We start from the raw sequence: 7,972 nt of genomic DNA, 5'->3' as shown, positions 1-7,972 counted from the left end.
GGATAGACAGAAATTTCCACTAACTGTGAGCTTAGTAAACTTTTCCTTCCTTGATTTTGGGTTTTGGGTATTTTGTCCCAGAAATGAAAGAAGAGTAACTGAGACAAAATTTGATACCAGAGAAGTGGGGTCATTGCTGTCACTACCTGACCATGTAGATTAAAAGCTTTTGGGAATGGCTTATGCGAAGATACAGGAAAGATTTGGAGATGTCACCTATAAGAGAAATGCTGGGACCTCTATGGCTGTTCTGTATGGCAGATTCTGGTCAGAGCTCAGAAGACCAGAAGAAGGTAGATAGAAATCTATCTGTAAAGACCAGGCTGGGGAAGTTGCTTCTGGGAAGAAGGGCTGCATGGGTTGTTGGACTCCAGATGATGTACATTTTGACTTGGCAAAAAGTTTGTCTGTGTTTTGCTTATTTTTTTTAATTTTATTTGTTTATTTATTTATTTATTTATTTATTTATTTATTTATTTTGTGTGTGTGTGTGTGGCCAGCTCAGCCCACTAGGGAGTGGGGCTGGCTGACATGTGGTGCTGGGGAATTGAACCACGGTCCTTGTGCTTTGCTTAGATGAGCTTGTTCTAAGTAGGTGTTTTAGACCACTGAGCCATCTCACCAGCCCCTGTGTTTTGCTTATGTCCAGAGACTTTGCCTGAGACTAAGTATGGGAGACAAGTTCAGCAAAAGATATTTCAAAGCAGTTGAATGTTGAGGCAATGCATGCTTATTTGGGGGGACATTTAGTCAGATTTATGTTGAGAATCAAGAGCAAAGAACCCAGCAGGATGCTTTAAAGTATGATGTTGTCCAGAAACGAAGCCCCAGTAAAGCTGTGGAATGCAAAGATAGAGCTGAGAAGGTCTTTCCATTGCTGGGAAGGAACAAGAGAAGGAAAGAATGGCCTGAGGGCATCACAGGAGGCAGCAGGTCTCCACCCTTTGCAGCTTTAGAATTTCAATGGTGAGGGACTTTATCTTGAGTGGAAAGCTGCAGTGCCACGTTCCAGAATAGCAGCAGCAGCCACACCGAGTTCCAGAATGGCACCAGCATAGAGAATTTTTTCCTCAGAATTAGTGTAAGAGTGCTCAGTGGTCCAGGAACTAGAGTCCTACAGCCAAGAGAGAAGAAACCTGGCTACTGCTCCAGCTGGCAGGAGACCTTGGCATCATCCACAGAACATTGGTTTTATGTGCTTGCAGAAGTCAGGAGTTCTTAGGTTAAGAAAGCTTCCACCTAGATTTCAGAAGTCCTGGGAGGCCAGGCAGTGTGCTGCTAAGAGGACAATGCATAAACCTATGAGTGAGAAGCTTATTCAGTGGAAACCCCAGAAGTTTGGATAATCCAACAATGTGGATCAACTGAGGAAAACTGCAATGTGGAAGCAAAGCAAGCCTAAGAGAGAAGTCACAGGATCTACCAGCAGCAGAGCCATAGATGTGGGATCACATGGAACTCAGTTTGCCACAGACTACTTTGGATGCTCTACAACCAACTACAGGATTTAATGTTTGTCCTTCTGGATTTTGGACTTGTTTTGGTCTCAATTTTTTGAATCTTGCTGTGTGTACCATTTGAAATGGCAGTATTTATCTTGTGTTACTGAATGTTGGAAGTATTTACCTTTTCGTCTATATAGGGGGAGTTTACCTTACATCTTGAAGGAGACTTGGGACTTGGAATTTTCAGCAATGCTGATACTGTTAGGACTTTGGCAACTTTTAGAAATGGACTATAATATCCTTTGCACACTGCGATGTACATGAGTCTTTGGTGATCCAAGAACAAAAGTCATGGTTTATATCTAGGTTTCCACCCAAAACATCATGCAGTCATGAAGCAGTTTCTGGCGTTTGTGACTGATTCTTGATCCAATACTGGGATTGCAGGTGTGAGTGCTACATCCAGGATCTGGTGTGGTTAATCTGCACTACAATGTGAGGAGGGAGAGAGGCTTGCTAGAAGCCAAAGCTACTGCTTTTTCCTTTGATTTCTTGTTCTTTGCCACCACCAAGAAAGGTTGCTCTGTGCCACTTGACTCTCTGCCTTGGAGTCAGCCAAACATAGACTGGAACTTACACTAACTGTGAGCTATATAGACTTTTCCTTCCTTAATTTTGGGTATTGGGCATTTTGTTCCAGCAATGAGAGAAGACTAACAGAGACAAGTATTCTACTATTATTTATCACATATAATTGTAACAAAGGAGAAGTCCGATGTTCATAACTATTTAGGTACTGAAACTAAAAATTACAATTATGTTCAAGAAGGCCAGTTAATTTGTGCTAAAGATTGACATCTAGAAGAAGACTGAAAGTATGCATGACGTTAATTAAATTGGTCACTATGAAATAGTTGATTGTATGACTCTTAAAGGAAATTGAAAAATTGATGAAAGAAAGGATCATTCTTGGCCTTAGAAGTTCAGGAAATTAGACTTTGTTATAAGAACTTTCTTTAAAAGTTAAAGTAATGATATGTCACTCACATAAAAATTTAATAACAATCCTTTTGTAGGTGTTGTGATTTTTGTGAAGTCTTCAAGTCTCCTCATTCTCCCCTAAGGTTTTCCTAAGTCTTCCAAAATCTGTTTGTTTAAAAACTGCTTTCTTAATAACATATATTAATCAACATCTGCATTAGGCAAATAAGAATTAAAAGCTATAATTACAATCAAAGAGTAGCTGTATCAATTTTTCTCATGCAAGTAAATGCAGTAATGCAAATAGCAGAGTTTTTCTGAAATTTTAATAATTGAAAATAATTTTCATTTAGAGCACACAAGAATGTTACTTTATAATTCGTCACCCCTCACAATGCTTTTTTTTAATTGCTGGAATGGATTCCATTCTAGAATTTTTTTAAAAAAATTGCAATCATTAATATGAAATAATAAAAAGGTGTCATGTCATAAGACTCAATAAAGGGGCAGGGGAGATAGTTCAGTAGAATAAGTGCTTGCCTGGCAAGCACAGGGTCCTGAATTCAATTCCCAGTACCACAAAAAAACAAACAAACAAACAAAACACACACACACACACACACACACACACACACACAATAAAGATTCAGAAATCCAAAAGGTTACAAAATCAATACTATACAAGTAGTTAAATTAAAATTAGTGATTCAGAACCATTCATATTTGATACAGGAAAGAAAAATGCAAAGCAAAACATATAAGGAAGAGATTCATATAAATATGAAATGCATAAAAATTGAATCAAATTTCTATTTTCTTGTCTTTTATCATATAGAGTGTCCTTGCTTCTACTGCTATGTTATTTTTGAGATATTTGTAACCTCAGATTCTTATTAAATTTGTAAATTTATCATTTTCTGTGAAGTATTCTAATTTAGAATTTAGGTGGCATACATATTTCTTTGTAAAGATGATTTTACTACTAAAAATGTGGTTCAAATCTAATACAAGGACCACCATTTAAAGTGCCCAGTTTACTAAATTTTTGGAACAGAAACATAAGTATTGTATCTCATTATTTTAAAGAAAAGAGGTTAGGCTACTTCTCATGGAATCTTCAACTTATAGCAGCATTACACTTGGTTTCAAAAATATCCTGTCGATCCAGTTAAGACATAAAGTTACACAGGTGCATTGTCTAGTTCACTTAAAAATGAAAGGCAACAGACATAATCAAAACAAATCTCTCCATGGCTGCATTGTCAGGACCACTTTCAGAATACTAACAGAAAATATGAATAAAGTTGTTATTTCCCAGAATTGTTAAATGACTATCGAATAATGGGTATCAGATGCTCTTTCCATTTCCTTCTGAGCATAACTTTGTTTGGAAAATTCAATAAAAAGAACAGTAATTTTGAATGGAAACATACCTGGCTTCATGGCACCACCTATCTAAGTGAATTCTATATATGCTGGTTATGACTGGGAAATACTAACTGCTTTTTTCTCAATGGTGCACTACACAAAAGATTTCAAGATATGTATTAAAGAATATTGTCATTATAACAAAATGAGGTCAATATTCTTTGAGTTATTGATGAACAAAGATGTTTTCCAATAGAGAACATCATGACAGTATAATCTAATTAATTTTAAAAATTAATAACATTCACATTTAAAAATTATTAAGTACCTACTAGCATCATTCAATGATTTGAGAGATTAAAAATAACAGTGAACAAATAAGTATAAATATTATGGTCAATTCTAGTAGTTCTGGAAAAAAAAGAAAATACAGTGAATGTGGGGGGAGGGGTATGTGTAAGTAGTTATTGTGTACGGAAAATTCAGATAATTTGGGGAAATTAGAGCATATGGGGAAAGTTTCAATTTAACTGATGATGATAAGAAAATTTCTCTCTTATGCAGCACTTGATTAAGATATAATAAGGATCAGAATGGTGATTTGCAGGATTTTGTAAGGAGAGTGTTCCAGGCACCAACAGTAGCAAGTGCCAGAGCATATGGGCCGGGGTGTATTTCCAGAACAAACAGGAAAGAATAGTTAAAGTGAGTGTTGGAGGAGCTAATGAGTTCAGAGTCCTGACAGAGAAACAGGATGCGTAGAGCTGTGTAGAACTCTGGGAGGCTTTAGCTTCCTTTTCAGTGATGAGAGACATTTCTGCAGTATGTAGAGTACTGCTGCAGAATACTTTTTAGGTTGTTTTCTGTAGCAAGAATAATGTAGTGGAAAACAAAGATATGGATGCAACAATAGCAAGCCTTCCGGTGGAAGATACAAGTCATACATGGAATAGGGTGAATAAAATAACAAGTGGCATAGGTTTAATATATATCAAAAACAAATTCAGTAAGATTTTCTGATTCATCAATGGGCTAGTACAAAATAATTGTGTGAAAACTGAAACTATCATTTTGGACTTATTACTTGAAAGCTAGAAATTATGTTTTCTAATATAAAAATGTGGGAATAATATATTACATGGAAATAAATATTCTGGTTAAGAAAATTTAAGTTTATTTGCATATAAGAAATAAATATTGGGTCTGGAGAGGTAGGTCAGCAGACCAAGGACCTCCTTAGGCAAGCTCAGGGGCCAGGGTTTGATCTCCAGACACCACATGGCATGCCAGCCCCGCCCCCGGGCACACTCAGCCAGAGACTGAGTCTGGGCCTGGTGGCTCACTCCTGTAATCCCCACACTGGGGAAACTGAAATCAGGAGGATCACTACATGTCTGAGATGCCTGGTGAGACTGTGTCCAATAAATAAACAAATAAATAAATACAGATTGATACATAGATAGGCTGTAATTACATTGTGCATGGTACTTTATGAATTAGGGATGGATGAGGCCATCAGAAGAGTGAGTGTACAGAAAAAAGCTCAGACATTAAAGAACTGGAATTTGGACACTCATTTTTATTAAGAAGGTAGGTGAAATACAGTGAAGAAGAAAGAAATCCACATTTTCTACTTCTCTGTTTCTCTCTCTCTCTCTCTCTCTCTCTCTCTCTCTCTCTCTCTCTGTAGGTAGATACTCCTTACATATATCATTCAATATAAAATATTTTTATTCATTATGTCAGTTACACTTCTCTTGTTGCTGAGACAAAACCCAACACTCAAAATCAGCTCACAGTTAGTGGAGGTTTCAGTTCATATACAGCTGGCCCCAAGGCAGAGTGGAACATGGTAGAGAACAGCAGTTCATGATAGCAGCGAAGATCAGAGAGCAAAGGGAGTGGCAGCAACAATGGCAACAGAAAACAAGTCTGTCTCTCTTATATAGCAATACAGAGTATCTGCCCCAGGCCATTCACACTCATAATCCCAACAGTGGATCAAGAATCAATGACAAATTCCAGAAGTCATCCCATGACTGCATGAGGCTTTGGGGAGGCAACTAGCACAAGCCATAACATATATATTTATATATTATCATGTCACATTCTTAGTTATTTAAAACAGTTAAGGTATTTAACTATGTAATGTCAAATAATTTATAACATTTGATATGTGCATTATATTATATATGCAATGTTATATATTAGAAAACTTATGCTTCATGCTATAAAGCAGACAGAAAAGTAAAGACTGAAAATAATGTCATTATCGGTTCCTGAGTTTTTGTTGTTGTTTCTGTGAAGATGATAGAGAAAAGTAGTCCTCTGAGTTCAATCTGATACTAATCAACACCAGGTCTGGAGTCCACCTTCAGATAGATTTTGCCCTCTTGTCTTTTCTAGTGATTCTAGGCAAGATGTATTCTGGGTTTGCTTCACTCCATTGAAACTGTCTCCTAAGTAACATCTAGACACACAACTACTTGCCAAGATCTATATTCCAACCATTTTATGTCATCGACTTTGTATTTATAAAAGTGAAAAAATAATGACAATCCTACAATTCCTCTGTATTTCATTTTAGATTATCAGCCACCATAACCAATATAAATTTATATTGTTTTATAACTTTTCCTACCCCAGTTAATAAACACTGCCTGGATAAATGCTGACCTTCCCTCTGCAGCTGAATGACCCTACTGACAGAAAAGTTCTGACAATCTCAAGCTTACTGCAGAAGGGCTATTTCTCTTCTGCTGTCTCCATTCATATAGGCTCACTCACTTCCATTTGATACTTCTAAACTCTACTTGTAGATAGAAGTCTGATTACTCACTTTCTTGATTTACTTTTCACACTTGAAAATTTGAAAAAAAATCTAATAATGGGAAAAGACTTCAGCTGAATAGTGGGACAACCAGTACAAGCCATAAGTTGCTACAGATCTAAGAGACTGAATGAGGAAGAAGTATATAGCATTCACTAGTAGTATGGCTTTAAGCAACTTTCCTATATTTTCTTCAAGTACATGCCCTTTTTAAGGATTCTAAATAGGGGCCTGTAATGAAAATTTTCCTACTTTTAATTCCTCACATTCTGATAGGTTGTGATGTTCCTTTAGGAAATATTCTAACTCGCTCTTAACCAGATAATTTGTGACATTTTCCACCACTGGCCTCGGCAAAAAGTGTATCACCGAAACACTAATAGAACACTTCATCTCCCCAACTAGCATCACTCCAGCCCCAAAAGGCCTGCCAGAAGTCCCATGCCGCTGTTCTTGGCACTCCTCTGGCAATTGTAATAAAAATACGTAACTTTTACCTGAGGGATAGAGTAGAGCAAATGCCTGGGGCTGCTGATAACCACATTATTTCCACACCAGGACATTCCCTGGATGTGTCACACAGCTCAACCAAAAACATAGCCAAGATCCCCAAACAGCTGTGTCCTGGTGGCCATGTTTCAGCAACTGGATCCAGAGGAGACTTATGGGGGAATATTCCACGGCCATGCTTTTCTGTGACAATTGAATCTCTCCCTCTACAGTTGAATCTCTCCTCCTAAAACAATTTTGGCCTTTACAAGGCCATTAACAACAGCAGGGAGGAAAATAAGTTTCTCTCAGCTGTAAGAAATGCACAAATATACACAGAATATAAAAGAAATTTCTATATTTCAAAGATCCCTAAATTTAAGAAAGTGATAGAAAAAGGACTAAGTTTTCCTTAGGAAGTTAACACTTTCTTCAATACCCTGCATATTTATGAATAGTGTTGCAACGGATTATAAAAAATTAAAAAAGAAAATTCTTCCATCAATTAAATAGTCTCTTAGGAGCCGGGGAGATGGCTCAGTGGAATAAGCGCTTCCCTGGCAAGCACAAGGACCTGAGTTCAATTCCCAGTTCTGCCAAGAAAAAAAAAAAAAAAGAAAGAAAGAAAAAGAAAAAAGAAAAGAAAAAGAAAAACAATTAAATAGTCTCAAGATTTGTAGTCACTAACTCTTCCAACAGTCAGTTTTCTTGCCTATGTATCAACAAAATACTTGATCTCAAAAACTAATATTAATGAAATTAATTTGCAATATCAAAACATATAATTTGGGGCTGGAGAGATGGCTCAGTGGTCTAAAGCACCTACTTAGAACAAGCTTAGCAAAAGCATCAGGGACCG

Source organism: Octodon degus, unplaced genomic scaffold (assembly GCF_000260255.1).
Source record: "Octodon degus isolate 3935 unplaced genomic scaffold, OctDeg1.0 scaffold00150, whole genome shotgun sequence".
In the NCBI taxonomy this organism is placed as follows: domain Eukaryota; kingdom Metazoa; phylum Chordata; class Mammalia; order Rodentia; family Octodontidae; genus Octodon; species Octodon degus.
Note: the sequence above shows the minus strand (reverse complement) of the source record.